The 20,352-nt window shown below is 41.7% G+C and overlaps 1 protein-coding gene across 3 annotated transcripts in view; it reads left to right on the top strand.

The window, feature by feature from the left end:
• The window catches only part of add3a (adducin 3 (gamma) a), a 108,752-nt gene that overhangs the window by 26,757 nt on the left and 61,643 nt on the right, over positions 1-20,352 (top strand). The window contains exon 1 of one of the 3 annotated variants that reach the window (XM_085277447.1): positions 7,225-7,350. The exons of 1 other annotated variant lie outside the window; for it this stretch is intronic. The gene's annotated coding sequence lies outside the window, so the exon portion shown is untranslated. Of the gene's footprint in view, positions 1-7,224; positions 7,351-7,520; positions 7,537-20,352 lie in introns of those variants that run through there. One more of the 3 variants, XM_085277449.1, reaches the window with a different exon arrangement.

Genomic DNA, 20,352 nt, shown 5'->3' with positions numbered 1-20,352 from the left:
CTCTTGTTTTGGAAAGCCTTGGTTCACTGTCCAAGGATATTGTTATTACTCACTAAGGTTCAAGAAAGAATATACAGAGATATGGTTTAACAGCCTAACTTAGTTTTTGTATTCCAGTTACTTTGTGAATGAATTTTGTAGTTTTAGTTAATAAAAATTGATCCAAAAACTGGCAAGGCATATACACAGACACTTTTCATTTATATTATTAGAATTTACATTTAAATCCATCTACTTTTAGGGTAGAGTGCTGTAATCATATCTGATATTAAGTCAGCCTAACATTTCTGCAAACTATTGTAGACGTCAATATGAAAATGTATGTATTTTTTTTTAAAATTTGGAGTAAACAACACTTGCTCTTATTTAAAAACCGTATAGTGATACATTTCCTTAAAGATGGACAAAGTTGACGACACACATCCATCCTACTTCTTCCATTATTTCGGACACTTTCCCAGTCAAAGACAAGTCCAAACACATGCTAAGCTGGGTTCAGTTTAGAGAAAAGTCAGTGAATCTTCAGGATAAAGGAGGTTTGAATTATATGATTTTAACAATTCTCACTGCAGAGATGGCCAGCTGTTCTAAACCTGCAAGCATTCAACCCAAGATGGATTTTATAGATGGTGGAAATTAAAAACCCATGCAGTTCTTGAACTTTCAGGGAGAGTCTTTGTTGGAAATCACAAAAGGCTGGGCATATCTGACATGGATAATGATATAATGATGTTCAACCCAGCCCTACAGCATAGCGGGGCAGAGCTTACTACAATCCTCTTCCTTTGGTGGAACTGTGTATTGATTTTTAAGGTGCTTGAATAGGTTTTGAAGTTGAGTGAAAAGACATTGTTGTAGTAGGTAAGAGATGCATTTTTTTTTCCTCCCTGTGGTGGCTGCACTGTCTTTCGGCATGGACAGATTTGTGATGACCATGTTTAACAGTATTAATCAAAGTGGTCTTTCCAAGGACTTGACACGCTGATTTATGGCTCTGAGCTGTTTTAATTATAATCAGAATGGGTGTCTCCCTGATGAATAACAGCTGTCTCTTCTGTGACTCATAAGTCCTGACAGCAGCCAGAGGAGTTGGTTGTTTTACTTTGTGTTTGTGCCTGTGCCTGATTGTGCATGTGCTCTATTTGAATTGTTTCACAGCCAAATTTGATATGATTCGATAACCTCTGTTTCTGTTTTTTCTTTCTTTCTTTTTGGCTAGTTTTGCTCAGATGGAAGAACGGGGGTCTGGCCTGGTCTGGCAGCTGTAAATGATCAGATTTATGGATGTCTGTTTGTGTGCCATGGTTTTGTGGTGCAGATCTCTGGTTTAGAGCCACATGATGGGTCTTGTTAATCATCAGTCACATCCCAATGAAACGCAGGCTGGGAGTATGCGGCCACATCTTGACCGCATGCACAAATGCACATAGGAAATACAAATTGGCTGCCATCAATTTCTTCATTATTTTGCTCGTATAGATACAAAAGCAGATATTTCGCTAAGCATATAATGCATAGTCACAAACTGACACAAGTTCTGCTTTCAGCACTGGTGGCCTGTGGGGCTTTTGTAGTGCAACAAACAACCGCTTTGTGCTTTGCAAGGATGGGAAAGTAGGAGCGCACTGACGCGCACTTAAAAACACAAACACACATTCGTACACGAGCACGCTCGCACACTGTGGAAGTGTCAAAGGCAGGGTGCAGTTCTGTCGTGCACAATAGGCTGTTTCATTACAGCCCCCTCATGACACTAGAGCAGAAAATGGACTTGCAGTAAAGGGCAGATGAGGAGTCGGGAGTGTTACAGCTCAGCGCTCTGAGGTTGACATGACCTGACAGTGGTCAGGTCCATATCGGATAGATGGCTTCACTGACCTGACAGTCGATTGTAAATGGAAAAATGCATCATAAAATACTTTTTGTGTGTGTGTGTCTTGATTAATAGGTTCGATAAACAGATGCATGAGCACTCCTCTTGACCTTTCTTGACTGGTAGCTTCAATTTTTTGTAAAATCATGTCAATTCCAGTGCTTCTAAATTGGGGGCTCTCAATGTTTTGAAGCCTGTATAGCCACCAGTGTGTTTCAATAGTAAATAGTTTTTTAATCATTAGTTTAGTGGCTGTTGCTTTTCTACTTGTACAGCTGTATTTGTCAGTGTAATTGAGGGTCATTCTGCTGTGATTTCTAGAACAGAAGTAATATAAGAGAATGCTCCCTTGGTCTGCTTCTGTGGTGCTTTTGTGTACCATGAAGCGTGGGTGGATGAAATGTATAGTACTGCATGTGGTCTTTGTTATGCTGCTGGACTTAGAAGATCTAGTACCAGGGGTTTCTATTTCTTTGCCCTAGTTCTGTTTTTGAAGTGGATTTGGTAAACAGTGAGATACTTTACGTCTCTCTCATCTGAAACTTTTTGTTGTATTCTTTGCACTGAACAAAGAGCAAATCACCAAGCTGACTCTTAAATGTTAGAATTTTTTGTTTTTACAGGGTACAAAAGTAGAGAATTACATTACTACAACTGGCCATAAAAGTACATCTTCCAAAGATTGTGTTTTTGTTTGTTTTTTTTTTACAAGCCGGTCTATCCAATAGGCTCAAATTTAGAGGGTAGTGATAGCCACAATTACATTGTCCACAACAGAGCCATACTCTTAAGTCATCATCAGTGTTGGTCAAGTTACTTGAAAAAAGTAATCAGTAACTAATTACTGATCATACATAAAACATCTGAAAGTGTTCAATCCAGTTTTTTTTGTTTGTTTGTTTTTTCCAATAGCTCATCTGAAATTTATTTACAATGTGGGACAGATTTTAAAATAAAATAAAATAAGAGGTTGTTTTTATTGAATATTTTTGTTACTGAATCTGGCAGCTGGCAGTGGAAATGTGCCGTGGAGTGGGTGTTGTAAGTAACAATGTTTGGCAGTGATTTGTGTTTGTCTGAATCTCTCCCTTCGTGTCGCCGTTTAAGTCAGACTTGAAGGCTGGGCCTCTCAGTCCTTTCAGTTATGGCTGAGATCTGCTTCATGTCAAAACTGCTCCCTCTGGACCGCACTGGGAGATGGAATTAAATTGTAATATTTTCCAGCATAATTACATTTTGTGGGTGTTTTTGCTATAGCTCACATTTTTTTGACAACATGTTAAAGTAATTTAACATGTTGCGTAATTTCTTCGCATGGTAGTAGTATGTGTTTAACCGAGCTGGTCTGTTAACAGCATAGCTTTAGTGCTATTCTAAGAAGTCGATTAAACTGAGGGTCACGCTGTGGAGTTCAAGCCCCCGTCAAAATATATCTTTTGACCGTAATATGCACCTCCTGACCTTGTGCCAGACGCGGACTCATTAGTGAGTCACCATGTGTCACATGATGTTGCAGTCAACCCAGGAAACTAAACGGAGCCCCCCTCCCCCACATAGACCAAGAGTCTCCACACCTCATTCAGGAGGAGAAGGTCGTCTCAGGACACGGTTCATCTGAGTCTGTGAACAAACAAGGAAAAAAATACATCTGGGTGATTAATAAAGCCTGGGGCCTATTTGTCAGGTTTAATTACAACCGTTATAAGACAAAAGTAATATTTTACTAATGAATAATTTATTAAAGGGTGCCGACCGTATATGGCTAAATGAGAAGAAACTTCATTGGCTTCTTAGGAGATTATTTTATGTTACGCGATTATGCTGCTGACACTTGTATCAGCCCTTTCTATGCTTCATTTTCTTGCCTGTGAAAACAGTCATACACACACATTATTTTCCACTGTAGATGGCAGCTTTCTGCATTAATTACCCGAGTCGTTTCACAACACACGCCTCATATTTTGCTACGGCAAACACAATAAATCCCTGTAATAGTCACTGCTTTGCTTTTTCTCAGCCATGCTTTATTTCTAATGTTGGACACAAGCCAGTAGACCACTGCAGACTCTGCAGGTGAATCCTTGCACTTCCTTTGGGTATTTCAAGGGATTTAAGCTTGCGTCAGCACTTGCGTTGCTTTGGTATCCTCTTGGGTTTGCAGGGAGTAGAATGGGTTCATTTACTCAAGTTAAATTCTGGGGAGAGAGGTTCACTTCTTTTTCCTTCTCTCTTTTTCTAGGCGTTTAATCTGATTTATATCCATACTTTGCATTCTTTTCAAATGAGTACATTCTTATTACATTCAAAGAATTTCTTTGTGATGCTTTAGTTATGCCAGTAGTTTGCACAGCCCTTGGCCAAAACTGTGTTGTTTTCGATGAGGAAATGCTGCATGCTAGTCACATGTAGCAGTGGAAAGAACTGCTGATCATATCCAAGAATCATTTATTGTGGCTCAAGATGGAACAAATGGCAAATATGGCATTCCAGTGCAATGTCAGCAGTGTTCTCAAATGCAAAATAGTGGTCCAGATTAGAGAGGATGAAAAATCCTGAGAGTAAAAGCTTAAGAATACTGGCGGTGGACCTTTTTGATTTTGATGTTGGCAGGAAAAAATGGTGCCTATTTACTTCGATACCATCAGCAGGTTTGTGACAAAATTGTTAGTAGGAGGAGAGTACTGTCTGTTTCCTCTTTCTCTGCTTATCAAACAGTTGCTGTTAATGAGCTTCACATGTACTGTGACAAAGTGAGCTATACTTTGTTTCTCCCTTTTCCTTTAAATGTAGATGGAGCCCTTAAAATGTGTCTCATCTATGCTCAGTCAGTGAGGACATTCATGTAAACGCGCATAGCTGTCTGGTGGTCGAGTCTGCAGTTCTGAGCTGAGGAATATTATGTGCTAAATCAAGATTAATGGAGTGATACTGACAGCCAAGCAATGTAGCGTAGGTCAGTTTATATGCACAGATGACAGGTGTGCAAACACAGATACACACCAGCCTAGATTTACACCTTTATTGCCATGTTAGAGCCGTTCATGCTCCCGCTGTGTTGTTTATTTTGGTGCGGGTATGTCCAGTGAGAAGGTTGTGGTGATGGATGTGTGGCTTATTGTGAGAAACATGTAGTTTTAACAAATACATGTATGAGGCGTTCATTGCAGAGAAATGAATGCTGAAGATGTTTCTGCCACATGAACCAGTTTAAACACACTACTCCTTAAAAATAGTTTCCAGTGTGGGGATTCACTGCTTTCAGCCACGAGCGATTGATCCGCTCGTCCGAGGCAGTTTGACAAACGTAAAACCACACTCACCGCACAGACCAGCAGAGCAAGCAGGGAATCCCTGCCACAGAGACTGGCAGCTGCATATACAGTAGCTTGCTGGGGCTGTTTCTCCCATAAATCCCATACTCTTTGCTCGAATAATTGATTTCAAATTGATTTATAGGCTCAACTGGCTCATTTCTTCATTGTGCTGGTATGGACTTGTATTTTTGTTTCCTATAATTATTGCCTCCTTGGTTTGCCAGCAATAAGGCCAATGTTTTACCCTCCAAATGGAAGCATTTTCCACAGAAGCACCAATTAAATATTCATTTGGATTTGTTTGTTTCTCTGACAACCATAAATTAGACACCCCAACAATTTCCTATACATGATGGAAGTTGGAATGTTACACGAGGCCCATTTTAGCATTGCTGTGCAGTCCTTAGAATACGTCTCATGCATGATGCTTTTCCACATCTTAATAATGAAAATCTTGAAAGGGGACCGATTATGCGTTTCCTGATTTTATGTCATATGATCACTTTTAACCATTTAAGTGCAAATAATCCCCATGACCCCAAAACTCAGGTTTTAGACTGCCTTAAGTGCACTTTATGATGTGACTGAGCAGCTTTCACAAATATGGCCAACGTGGCTCGCCAACCGGCCAGTCAAACTTTCTGAGGAGTAACCATTTAAGAGGAAGTTAAATGGATACTATTATACTTCTATTAACTCATTGCTGTAGGCGCGTGACGTCAAACTCTTCTAAAACCATATCATATCCTAAAGTGCACATCCTTAGAAATGTATCTACACGTTGCAGTCATTGCCACCTGCGCAGGTATTAATGTTTTGCAATGGAATCTTCAACTTGTATAGTCTACTTTGTCGACTCTGTATGGATTAACCATAGAAGTACAACTGAAACAATAAAGTGAGGAGATAAATGTTTTTGATAAAGAACAGTTCAGTGTTTTGAACTGTCAATCGTGCAAAGCTAAAATAATTGCGATGAAAAGGAGCATAATGGTTCCGTTTTAAAGATCTGTTGTGTGCAGTACACGGGAATGCAAGTGCTCAGTGCAACAGGTTCTTCACAGTCACGGAAGTCAGGATAGTGTGAAGGTTAAGATGAGTCCTCATTTGCATGGATAACTCTGCCAGGGTGAAGTCAGAACATGAGCGGTGCGGGCGCAGTACTTGTTGTTGTTGTTGTTGTTAACATCTCTCTCTGTCTGTGTTCGTCATCATTAAATATTAAGGCTTTTACTTGCTATCCAACTATTCATTTAAAAGCCAAGGACCGATTTGGCGCACATCATTGTATTTCTAAACTAAAAAGCCATTTCTAAATGGCAGCTCCTCCCTCCTTTCTTTATATGATCAAACGCTCCTCCAAACTCTTTTGTGTCAAAGGAGATTCCTCACATGAGGAGGCAGTTGAGCTGCTATCAAGTGCTGAATGTCATCAGGAGGATTAATGATTAATGAGGAGGGAGGGACTGTGTAGTGCAGGAAGGGGGAAGATTTGGCAACACTGGAAGTATAGGAGAGTCATTTGTGAATTAAAAAATAAATACAAATTGGTGTTTTAATAAGTTTCAAGGAAGTTAAATGGGGACTGGGAGGAGGAAAAATAGAAGGAGCGAGCTTAATTTATTGCACAACCATCTAAAGTATCCGTCTTATGCATTACTCACTTTGTTATCAAGTTCCAGTCTATACAAATGTTTGAAAGAAGGAATGGCTAAAAAAAACACCTTTTGGAGGTCTTGGACCTTTTTCACAAAAGATCTCTGAAGCACCCCTGGGGGCGAATGACCCTGTCATCTCACCCCTCCCCCCCTTCCATATTCAACCCCTCCGTCACTATCAGCCTCCTGCTGAATTCACAGAGCCCCCTTCTCTCTTCATGCTGGCCAGTCCTCTGCAGCTCCTGCAGCAGATGCGTCGTATTTTCTGCCAGATGTACCAGAGTGCGTCCTGCTTAAGTAGGGAAGAAGGAGCAACTCCAGGAAGGGGGGGAAAGATGCTGTAGGAGGAGCGTGAAAGAAAGCGGGCAGACGACGCAAAATTTTACACTGCATTCGGCTTCAATGGGAGAGGCGTGTTAGAGAGAGGGAGAGCAGTAGCGGCAGCATACTCGCTGTAGCGCAGGTGGATCGCAGCTGTCTGAAGAGAAAGATTTGGCGGCAGCAGGTTTGTACTGAAGATTCTCCACAACTGTAGTTTTTTATTCCGTGTTTTGTGCACATCTTTGTATTTTCTGTGACTGAACGGATGCTGTGTTCCCCTTCGTATCACTGCTGTCCCTTCATGTTTCTGCTCTGCAGTTCTGTCATTCCCTAGAGCTGACCGCAGCAAAGGAAAGTGTGCGCATCAGTGGTAAACTCATGTTTTTGTTTCATTTTTTTCTTTTTAAGGCATGCACTGTCCTTCTTGGTATCTTGTTCACAAAAGTTCATTACACATTAGGAAGTTTACGAGGGATTCAGAGACTTGTCTGGCATGCTAAATGAAATAGCAGAGGCCCGATTCCCTCCTTTCAAACTGGGAGTTCTTTTACTGCGGAGAAGAATAGAGCTGGGAGCTTTGAATGCACCCGAGATGGCTTTCTGTGTGCTTAAGAGAGGTGCCGCCCTCTCAAGTGTCAGCATGCTTATGGGAAGGTGGTAGGGGGTAGGTTCATGTGCTTGTAGTTTGTAGAGGGGGCTGGGATTTTTGCATCTGGGCTGTATTGATAAGGCGTGAGTTATTACCTTGGTCTCTTACATAATATGAAATTTTAGTTTAAGGTTAAGGATTAAAAAAGTTGCTTTATTTTCTTGTGGTTCCTTTTTCCCTTGAGGGGAAGGAGTGATACAGTCAAGTGCTCTCGTGAATCTCTTTTCATAGATATCAGTTTACTGTCGACTGAACGGCGATAAGGAGCCATTAGGAGCAGCTTGTTTCTATTTCGGACTGTTTTTCCGGGTATTCCTATGAAAGGCCCCCTTTCATGGTTGGATAAATGACTGACTGACTGGGAAAACCGGTGGTTTTGTTGCGCTTTGCTCACTTTCTTTTTTTGTCTTTTTTTTTTTTGTCTTCCCTGAAATTTCTGCTTACATTTGCTTCACTTCATTAGATTTATATAGCTTTAGGCATTTTCCATGATCAAGGCATTGCCTTTTATGCCTCGAGGTTATGGATCATTTCTACTTGTTTTCTCTTTCTTCTCAAGAACTGAATCACAGAAATCTGTACACCATTTCAGATCAACAGTCTCTGATTTCAACACAACAGATTTTTTTAAATTTTTTGCTCAAATGCTCTGCAGCTTATCCAAGAGCTCTCACGCTGTTTGTGAAGGAAATTTGGGGCCAAGTTGAGTCATGTTTGTGCTGCAGTTCTTTTTGAGCTATGCTAAGATCTCAAGCTACCCATCAGTGCAACAAAGTGTATGCAAATTTAAACGTAGATGTGCATAGGTTACAAAGCTTAGAACTGACCTGCGTTTTTTCTGACTTGCTGTCACATTTGTCTTTCAGTGCTGAAGTAATAAAGTCTCTGATTCACATCAGGAACACACCTGCCTCTGTAGTGTTACTGCATACAGCCACTGAGCTCACAGACTGTACGTTTCTTCACTAATCTCTTCCTGTTGTCTTCAGTGTGGTGCACATTGCTTACATAATAGTGAGCAAATAGTCCTCACAGGTTTGTCTTTGTTGGCTGCCTCACCTTTATCGTCCAGGCTGAACGAAAAATACTGTAATCCACACTAGGTGCAGTAGTGCGTACTGCACACAACCTCAACAGACTGTTTGTTTTTGAAAATCATACATTTGGGGTTTCAAATGCTCTAATGCTTGATAATGGCCAAGCATGTCAAATCTTGCTTCTGTCTTGGATAAAAAAAAATTTAAATTATTGAAATTGGTATTCATCCTCTCATTGAGCCTTAAACCAACATCAAAATATTTTCAAACTTTGACTTAAAATCTGGTGAGTTCTTGACGAGGAGGCTGAATGTGCACATACAAAGCACTGCTAGCTGCAGCTTTATATGCTGTTACTGTTGCTTTGTGGAGGTTTAACAGGAGCAGAAAAATGTTCTGCTTTGAGATTCAGTTCTGCTGCAGAGGAGATTATTAGGTGTGTACACATTGTACTTGCTGCCATGGCGATGGCCTTGGTGCTCCAATGAATCCTGAAATGTCCAATCAGATATTTGTGCAGAGTTCGTCTGCAGAAAAAGCAATAAAAAAGGACCCTTGCTGCAGGCTTTGTTTGGTCTCCTCTGAGGTTTCTCATTGTTTCAGAAATGACTTTGTGTGCTGGGCCCTTGAAGAAAATGTTGGTGCTTCAGGCCAAATGATTTGCGGTCCTTCTGGCCTTGATTTCCTCTCCCGAGGCATTTTTTTTTAAACAAATATATATATATATTTTTTTGTATTCACATGAACTTGACACCACATGCCTGCTCTCAGGTCAAGGTTTTGAGATATAACTTACATCTGACTTATTGTGCTTTGACCATGTAGTTCAACAACGTCCCAGAAAACTATCCAAGAAAATTTATCTCCCAATGCTGAGGCTGAGGGGGTGAACACGTACTGTTAGCGAGTATTTTTCTGGTCTCTCAATCAACCTCAGCGACCTCACTGGCTCTATTCCTTATGCTCTCTGTAGTGTGTGCGTGTGCATGTGCGTGTTAGGTAAATAGCTTGGGTATTATTCCCACAATTATGTCATACAACATGGTTTCCAGCTGTCTATGTCAGCTGAACTTAATTTTGCCTTCAAGAAATTCATCCTCAACCACAGTCCATGTGTTTGTGTTGTTTTTTGTTGGGGGTGATTTTGTGCATGTGTGCCCGGTCTGTGTTTTGTTCATTTTTATTTATTTATTTATTTATTTTTAAATCTTTGCCTTAACTGTTTATATGAAAGTACACACTGAAGGTCTGTGGAGTGTCACCTGTTGGCTTGCTCCATAAAGAAAATCAGATTGTGAGTAATGAAAGCGCTGAAGCTTTTTGGTCTTTTTGGAGATCATGATTAGGGTCTGATTGAATACTGCATTCCAGCTCTAAATTAAGTGTTTTGGGCTGGGTCCCATAGACGGGCAAACACAGCTGAAAAAATGGCTGCACACATTTCAGCTTGAATGCAGGTGCTCATGTAGTTTTAAAGCAAAATCATCTTTGAACCAGAAAAGTAAATGTGAAATTATTATTTTTTGTTTACAGTGGAGAGCATTTAGGCAGCACTGAGGTCTTTCAAGCATTACATTTACATAAACAAGGCTTCCAAATCCTCAATTTCCCCCCAGGCTTGAATTTTGATCTGTTGGATTTTGTTTTCATGGGACTGACACTTTAGTCATTTCTCTCACATCTTCATTCATGTTGCAAGCTTGTTACTCAATCAGATTGCAATAAACGCTCCCAAAGAGAAAGATTGATGCCGTGTGGTTTGCTGGTTTGCTGCTGCTGTTATTGTTGGAGTCATGCATGAAAGACGTCCACAGCAGAAAACTGCAGCACTCCAGCCTCTGAGTAATCCCTTGGATAATGACGTCAGTTAAGTACCATAAATTGGTTGATCTTTGCCCAGCAGTGGCTGGACCCCACTAACCCAGGCTCCCATTTTACCCTGGCCACAGTGAGCTGAGTCTTGTGGGGTGAAACCAATAACGATTTAGGTTCTCCCAACACTTTTTTTTTTTTTTTTTTTACAGATTGTGCTAGTGAGGTCAAAGTTCATGGGAAGGGTTTCTGAAATTGTCTTCACCAAGCAGCTGCATCCCTTGGCAGGTTAATATTAGATCTCATAGTTAAGGAGTCATGTGTTACAGGGAACTGGAACTTCTGTAGTTCAGTACTTTATAGTTGAGCCTTTGTTGAATCCTTACGACTTTTAAAAGTTTAATGAGCTACATTATTGTGTTTATATGTTCTGGGTAGTATTTATGTTAGCCAAAGAAATGCGAGGACAGAATGCAAAGCTGTAGCTCTCATGTGCCCGGGTTATACTTTCAGTTCTGAGTCAACCTGTAGAATATCTATTTCACAAACTGACCTATTGAGGACTGGCATCCTATTACAGTACCACACTCAAATTCAGTGAGCTCTTTAGAATGACCCCCTTTTTTCAAATGTTTGTAAAAGCAGACTGCATCCCCGTTGCCACAGGTAAATTTGCTCTTCCTCATTTGACTGAACCTCCCACCTGTTTGTGCTTTGATTTCAACCACATTCACTCTGTGCTTGGTGCCAAAGTACCTCACAGATGTACAAAGCAGAGTGCTCCTTGTGTTTCCCTGCACAGCTTGTGTGGCCTAACACTGTATGTTGTCTTTGTCTTGTGAACCTGATCCCAAGTGCAAGTATTGCAGCACCATCCACAGCCGTCTGGACCCACTTAAGCACTGGACAACACAGAAGTTTAGAGGCTATTGAAAGAACATGGAAGAGCATAAAATACATTAAATACTGGAAGACACTGACCTTTTCATCTTTTGGAGATGCTGTGCATCACAACATTTTTCCTTTTTGTGCTCCGTTACCACTTTTGACGTCAGTTGGCTAATTTTGGCTTGTGTCATTAACCTTAAGATATCCCTACTTTTTTTAAATTTTTTTTTTTTTTATGAACGCTACTACCCTTTTGACCTGACATGCCTGATGATTGGTGTTAGTAATGCTGATCTTTAATAAAACAGGAGGCTACCACTTGGTTTAAAACCAAAGCCTTTTTTTCTTCTTTTTTTTTTTCCTGTGGAAAAGGTCAACTGGTTGAAAGGAACTTCATTAACTTTTTATAGTAATGTTTTATGCCTTACTGACTATCACCATAATTGTTTACAAATGCCAGGTAATAAGTACTCATTTTCCAATACAGAATCCCACCCAGAATAAAATCTCTTTACAAATTTGTCTTTGAAGCTCTGAGAACAAAGTGTGAATTTCACAGGAAAGGAAAGAGTGCTTTTTGACAGGTAGTTGGCTTTCTACATGTGGTGTTTGTCCTAGGATTTACAGCTGAGTGTAATGTGATGTGTGGCAGGTTGAGGAATTAGAAAAGATGGAGTGGAGCCCAAGAAGAATGATTTATAGATAAAATGGTAGCAAACAACCAGCACAAATTCATGAATAAATTTGCATCATATCCTAAGGATATGATGCACAGGACCCACTGGACCAATAACTTGAACAGGACTCCAAAGCTCCCCACCATAAAACTGGTGGACTAATTGTTGAATACTGGTTGTTTTTACTCTGAGCATTCAAGGCGCTTTACACAACTTGCCTCATTCACACCCATTCAAACAAGCACTTTTTCTACTTGGGGTTAGTATCTCGCCCAAGGATGCAGACTGAAGCAGCCAGGAATCAAACCGCCAACCTTCCAATTAGCAGATGAACTGCTCTGCCACACACCTCACTAGAGTAGGGGACTGAAGACTTGCACATTAAGTTAATTGGTCATTCTAATGGTGCATACAAAATTAAGCTGGGAGTCAGAATTTGAGTTTCCAGTCGGAATTTTCAAATGAAATGCCTCTTCAACATGGGAAGTCAGAGCAACGTTGATGTGTGTGTGTGTGCGTGCATGCGCGTTGTCTGTGTTAGATCTGCAACAGATTGGCAGCCTGTCCAAGGTGTACCCCGTCTCTTGTCACATGACAACTGAGTTAGACTTTAGCCTAGCCATGGCGCTAATTTGGATAGGCAGAAGAAAAATAATGGATGGATGAGTTCTCTGTCCTGGTAGATTGGCTCAGGACTCCCAGGTTCCTTATTAAATCCTTTTTCACTCTTTTCTTTCTGACCCTTTTTCCAACTTCTCTGCTTCTTAACTACAGTCTAGAAGTCATTTATAAAGTCAGGATGGGGTTTCTCCTGTCCAAAAGTGGATATATGAGTAGAGCACAGAGGGTAGAGACTAAAGTTTGATGTCCCACGCCTCCCATCAAGGGGATTGCGTCAGAGTGGGGCTAAAGAGCTCCGTGCTGGAACCAGCTGTGGGTTGATGTTTGGCTATAACCAAACTTGGTACACAGTCTCTGCCTTGGTAACGAACATCTGGTTCCAGCACTTTTTAACAGTGCGTGCACCAAAGTAAAATAAGTGATAGTTCAATGATGTTGGTGTACTGACACTACACTTGTTTCCCGTCCTTAGTGAATCCTGTCAGTCTTACCTCAGCTGTTAGTTTCTTTCCTCTTATTCATTTAGTTTGTTGTAAATTAAGATTGGGAGATTACTGTGTTATACTGTCATTGTGCTTATTCATACTCACTTCACCCAAATTATTAGAGGCTCTGCTTCTACGCTTTGTCAGTTCATGTGGGTTGTGGCCCAGGAGCTAGTGTCTGCTGTCAACCAATTGCAAGGTTAGTGGTTTGGTTTTCTGGGAAGGTGCTAAACCTCAATACATCCATGTGAGTAAGTGAATGTTAGGGTAAAAATCCTTAGGCATATATAATGGCATGTCTTGTAGTAAGAAAGTTGAGTAGAAAAGCACTATGTTTGCCATGTTTTAAAGTTTGCATATGTCGATATTTTTCAAACCAAAAGAAGTCCACTTGTTTCGGGGATATCAGAAAAAGGTTCAAGTGTTTGTGTAGTTATTTGAAACAAATGCAACACTTTTATACATGCTAAACAATAAGGAATCGGCAGTCCTCTTAAAAGTGAAAACATTGAGGCATAAAGGTCCAACATTACAAGCCTGGGGGAGTTTTGTGGGTCCACACCCCAAAGACTACTAGATTTGAAGACTTAAAGTTAGAGAAGTTGGAGAACACATCCCAGATTCCTTGTGCGTGAGAGAGGATGGAGTCCTGAGAGGGAAAGGGGGGAAGAAACCAAATGTGCATGTGTGATTTTCCTGAATTTATGAAAGTATCAATTACATGGGTCAAGGGTTACAAACTTGGAGATGAAACAAGTAGAAGTGCAGATTAAGAAGTGGGGTGGGAAGTTGAACAAGTTAGATGGGCAGGAAAAAAAAGGCCATTTTGGCACGCATAGAGGGAGAAATTAGTGAGTGAGTTGGGAGCGTGGGTAGGTGGGAGGAGATGTTATGAATCTCCCCTTCTATTGTCATTTCCTCTGCAGCTGGTCCCGGGTTGAGAGGGAAAGAAAAATATAACTGAAATCTAAACAGCGGTCCTGCCAGTGGGCTGGGTGTTCCCTGCTGCCGACACATCTGTAATAAAACACATTGTCTGATTTCGTAATGCTGTGTTAATAAAGGTGTAGAACAGGTCTGACAAGCTAAAGATGCACACATGTAACACAAAATCTGAATAATGAATAATCCGTTGTGCAAGGGAGAATAAATCCTTTTTAATAGATTAAAACCTTCCGATTTGAGTTCTTGTGGGAAATGAAATTGATAGTCTAGAGTTTCTTTATTTTGTGGAGTTGTTTCATGTATGTACTCACAATTTTTGTGCTTCTCACTGTTTTAAGTAAGTCTCAAGATTTAGTCTGGGAAGACAATTTGCTCAGATTTATTGCTCAGCCCCAGCCCTTGAAAGAGACCTCCATAGCCCCTTGTCTTCTCTCAGGTCAGGTCTGTGCAGCTCAGCCTGACAGTCTATGGTCGTGGCCCCTTTAAAATATAGCCATTAGGGATTTTATTATCGGTCATTTAGCCTGTGGTGGTCTTTCACAGAAACGGTTCTATACAAATCATAGTTGACTGTCTGTAACAAAGGGATCACAGAGCTGAATGAATGGATCAATTTAAACATGGCATTTGTTGAGAAACGGCTAAATGGCTATGATAACAAATCCTTTCAGTTCTGATTTTATTTGTTTGGTCGAACTTTTTACACATTGCTTGGCCTATTTTTGTTTTTTTGTGCTGGTGTGAAAAATTAAAAACAAGCAGGATTTATATCTCTTCCTCTACAGCTATCCTTTAATTCTTCATACAACAGTTTCTGTCATGTTTTGTGATTACAAGTGTGCTTATCACCATAAAACTTTGAGAAGACACCAACAATAAATGCGTGCCTTTATTTCACTTTGACTTTTTAAAGACTCTCAAAAGAGTCGTCTATTTTGTGCACCAATGTTTGAGGCAGAGGAATGTAGCTGCCAGAAGCTGTTGATCACTGGGAGACACATAGAGGTGCTCTCTGCAATATTCCTGTAAGCCAAATTAGGGCTGGGCGATATGACCCAAAATTCATATCTCGATATTTTTTAGCTGGATGGCGATATAAGATATATATCTCGATATATTTTTTTTAAAGCCATAAAGTAAGAACAAAAAGAGAGTTCTTAGTCAAAGCTGTGTCCCAGATGTCACACAGGCACTTTTATTAACATAGAGCAGATGTACATAAAATTTACTCAAAAATAAATTATGAGCATTTATTAAATAATAATGCTCCATAAATAAAAGAAAACAATGTTGTTTTTGTGCATAACAAAAAGCTCACAAATGTGCAGTCAAAATGTAAACTAAAAGACGAGCACTATAACAAGGACAGATTTCACAGCTGCTCTGTTCCCAACTTGTACTGCGTGACTGACAACCTGGAGTTTGAAATCCGCTTCGCAACCACGTCTCTTAACAGGTGCCATTTATGGTCCTTATACACAGTAAGGTAATATTACGTTGAAGCACAGTACGTATCACTCCGCGAGGCTCAGCCGTAATGCTCCGACAATCCATCAAGCGCTGCAGCTCCGTAGCTTACCAAAGTCGTACTAAAACATTTTTTGACAGATTGCTGAGCGCCGTGTTCCACATAAAATCGGTGCGCGGCCATCAAGCACAACCAGAATTCATACATAAGGCGCGCTGTCAACTTTTGAGAAAATGAAAGGATTTTAGTCCGTGCAGCACCTCTGGGCTGCATGGCGTTAGCGTGGTTAGCTCGTTAGCGTGGTTAGCTAGCTAACACGTTGACGCCGTCCAGCCCCACGCACGGGGCGATGCGCAGTAACTCGTTAACGGATTTGCCGTGTCCATCTTGTCGCTTCCTGCAGGTGAAGCGATGGGGGAGGAGGGGGAATTGTGTTCAGTGAAGGAGAGGCGAGGCCGAGTAACGTTGCGTAAAGACGAAAGTGGACGAAAGAGAGGCAAACTTGCGGCTCCGCAAGTATAATTATAACGTAACATAGACTATATCGATATAAAGGATATTGTCACATCTTATATCTCGTATAAAAATATATCGATATTTTTTAAAAACTCGATATATCGCCCAGCTCTAAGCCAAATGTTGAGCCAACCATTTTAGCACAGTAACATAATTTCGGGATGCTTATATAAGTAGGACTGCTGCTTGTGCTGCACTAAAAAGTTCTAACACTGAGCAATACACCAGGGCATTTAATATCCCCTTCACCGTTTTGATGCAGTACTTTGTTTATGTTTGTAGGGCATTCGTAAAATGCCACACAAACTCACATTTGCAGCTTTTTTTGTTCGACACTGTATACTTTTAGCTCACGGATTTGTCCTTTACAACATCCCAGACTGGTTTCTTTCAAAGCTTCTTAGTGCTTCAAAGGATACTACTTGGCTCGGCCTCACAAAGCTCGTCATCAGTGCCGCTAAACTAGCTCGTTCAGAGTCCGCCGCTTCCCTCTCACGCTCCATGGAGTTTGGCAGGTAAAATGGCCAGAGTTATGGAAGTCATTAAAATTCCTTGGGAACATGTGGACCCTTGTTTATTTTTCCGTCCAGGCGGGAGGGTGGAGGGCTGCCAAGATGCTGCACTGTCTATCTCTCAACAAGAAAGTGTGTGAGAGAAGAATGACCTGGTGGAAGATGAAGGAGATGAAAGAGGGGTTAAAGAAGAAGAGGAGGAGGAGGAGGACACACAGGTGGTGGGACTGAGGGGAAGGATGGAGAGCAAAAGTTATCTAAAGAGAGAAATGCAGGCGGGACAGTGAGAGAGAGAGAGAGAGAGAGAGAGAGGGAGAGGGAGAGGAGGGGGCACAGTCCGACAGCCTGTACTGGACGCCAAAGAAAAAGTTTAACAAATGAACGCCGAGGTTTCAGTGAGCCGAACAGGATGAGGATTAGAGACGGATGGATTCGCACACAGGCTGCAGGCAGAAAAGCTGAGACAAAGAGGGATGTAGAAATCAAAGTAAAGTTAGAATCTACCAAACAGACACACAGGGGAAAAAATGTGTTTTTCTGTCTCCACTATATATGAATTACGTGTACGACCTTGATAAATCCTTTCATTGAGTGTGTGTGTTATCAGGGTGGGAGGACAACTTGATGAGTAAATATGTACATCAGCACATTATCCACTCTGCTAATTCTTTTACAACCCAAACTAAACTGTTAATGCTCACAAAACTCAGCTCAGTGTAGGAATAACCAGACGTTGCTCCCTTTTAATGAACCCAAAGTATCATGGGATCAAATGGGAAGCATCATACCTCAAATTACTGTAACTTTTACTATTTGTGTCAATCAAATGTGGTCCAGCTGCGCCCACAAGGCTTTTTTTTTTCATCCATCCATCCATCCATCTTCATCCGCTTTATTCGAGGCAGGGTCGCGGGGGCAGCAGCCTAAGCAAAGATGCCCAGACCTCCCTCTCCCCAGCCACCTGCTCCAGCTTATCTGGGGGAACACAAAGGTGTTCCCAGGCCAGCCGAGAGATATAATCTCTCCAGCATGTCCTGGGTCTGCCCCGGGGCCTCCTCCCGGTGGGACATGCCCGGAACACCTCACCCAGGAGGCGCCCAGGGGGCATCCTTGTCAGATGCCCGAACCACCTCAGCTGGCTCCTCTCGATGTGGAGGAGCAGCGGCTCTACTCTGAGCCCCTCCCGGATGGCCGAACTTCTCACCCTATCTCTAAGGGAGAGGCCAGCCACCCTTCGGAGGAAATCCATTTCTGCCGCTTGTATCCACGATCTCGTTCTTTCGGTCACTACCCACAGCTCGTGGCCATAGGTGAGGGTAGGGACGTAGATCGACCGGTAAATTGAGAGCTTCGCTTTTACACTCAGCTCCCTCTTCACCACGACGGACCGGTGCAGCGTCTGCATTACTGCAGCCGCAGCACCAATCAGTCTGTCGATCTTCGGCTCCCTTCTCCCATCACTTGTGAACAAGACCCCAAGATACTTGAACTCCTCCACTTGGGGCAGGATCTCGTCCCCGACCCGGAGTGGGGACTCCACCCTTTTCCGGCTGAGAACCATGGCCTCAGATTTGGAGGTGCTGATCCTAATTCCCGCTGCTTCACACTCGGCTGCAAACCGTTCCAGTGCGAGCTGGAGGCCTTCACCCGATGAAGCCAACAGAAACACATCATCCGCGAAAAGCAGAGATGAGATTCTGAGGCCACTGAAGTCCTGTCCATAAAAATTATGAACAGAATCAGTGACAAAGGGCAGCCCTGGCGGAGCCCATCACCCACCGGGAACGAGTCCGACTTATTGCCGGCAATGCGAACCAAGCTCCTGCAACGGTTGTACAGGGATCGAATGGCCCGCAGCAATTCCTTCCTTTTTTTTTTTTTTTTTTTTTTTTTAAATAAAAATATTCTTATTTATGTTTTAGCTTACCTTCTGTTTTTTATCTATATGTATGTATCTATACCAGGGGTGGGCAATCTCAGTCCACGAGGGCCGGTGTCCCTGCAGGTTTTAGATCTCACCTTGGGTCAACACACCTGAATCACATGATTAGTTCGTTATCAGGCCTCTGGAGAACTTCAGGACATGTTGAGGAGCTAATTTAGCCATTTAAATCAGCTGTGTTGGTTCGAGGACACATCTAAAACCTACAGGGACACCAGCCCTCGTGGACTGAGATTGCCCACCCCTGATCTATACACATACACAGAAATGGTTATAAAAGCTTGTCAAAAGCAGATGACCAGACCATCAGATCATTTCTCCCTTCAAATCCTAGACTTGTCATTCCACACCATTGTCTTCTGTTAAAGCCATAAAACATTGTGGGTTGTTAATAAGAGACCTCTGATGGTGTCTCCTTTTCTGTGACCGGCGAGTTTCGGTCAGACTTATATCGCCCACTTACCAGTCATAAATCTTCTCTGCCTTCATTTTAAATGTGGAAAAATCCTTTCATGCTCGTGTTTAAACACCAGATCCGGGAGGGACCTGCTGTGCTGGTGGGTGTTTTCTGTGATTGGTTAAGCAGAGAGGAAAGATTGAAAGGGATCTTGGTGCAAAGTGTTGCTCAAGGGTAACTGGCATTGCGTTGAGATTAAAAGAGAGACGACCCGTCTGTATGTTCCATCAGACACCTTGTAAATGGAGTCAAGTCACTGCCGCATTAGCAATACTTGTCTTTTTCTGGTCCGGAGGTGCTACTTAGATTACTGTCTGGTGTTACAGTGGTTGATTGTTGGGGATATTCCTGTATCCAGTTGTTAATAAACGGTGATGATGTTTAAGGAGTTTGAGGGACACCACATGGGAAGAAGGGTATCTGCTAGTCTCAGGGGATAAAGAAAAAGAAGGGAGTTGTGGAATTTTTCAGTGCATAGCTGTGGTAATACCCTGTGCAGCTGAAAAATGTATCAGTGATTTTTATCACTGCCAATACTCCCCTGATCACAGGCCAGGAGACTGAGAGTGCAGCAGCAGGCAGTCAGTGAGGTCACTCTCCATCTCCAGTTGTCTTTTTTTCCCCACCTAACGCAGGAAAGAAAGTGTCTACCTTCCTGCATTTGTTCATTTTTAACTGGAACTGACACAGCAATGTGGACCCTGGGGGTGATCCATGCATTTACCTGCCTCACCGACAAATTGGTGGCTAATTAAGTCGTAACATGAGAACCTGTACCCCCTTTTTACTTAAATCTCCTTTTCCAGAAAGCACTGGCCTTTGACATAGATCCAGGTCTGGAATTACATGTCTGTAATGCCAGTTTAAATTATTATGTGGCATGTCTGTAAAGCTGACATCACATCTAGACATTGGTTCAGCTGCACTCCGATATAGTAAAGACATGAATTAGATTAAAGTTGACTCCTTTACAATTTACCGAGGTTGCACTGAGCATGGGGATCATTCAGAAAATGTAAATAAATGTAATGATTTGTGGATAAATAATTATCCATACGTGACGATGCTTTAATCATCAGGTATTTCATGAATTCATTCATGTTGAAGTAATGATCTTAGTTATATTTTAATATTGTTTTTTTTTTTTTTAAGTCAGTGTCTCTGTGAAGCCTGAGAC

This window comes from Mchenga conophoros, linkage group LG6 (assembly GCF_057382185.1).
Source record: "Mchenga conophoros isolate Kocher_MC1m ecotype Shallow Benthic linkage group LG6, M_conophoros_male_GT1.1, whole genome shotgun sequence".
Lineage (NCBI taxonomy): Eukaryota > Metazoa > Chordata > Actinopteri > Cichliformes > Cichlidae > Mchenga > Mchenga conophoros.
This window is presented reverse-complemented; position numbering and strand designations above follow the sequence as displayed.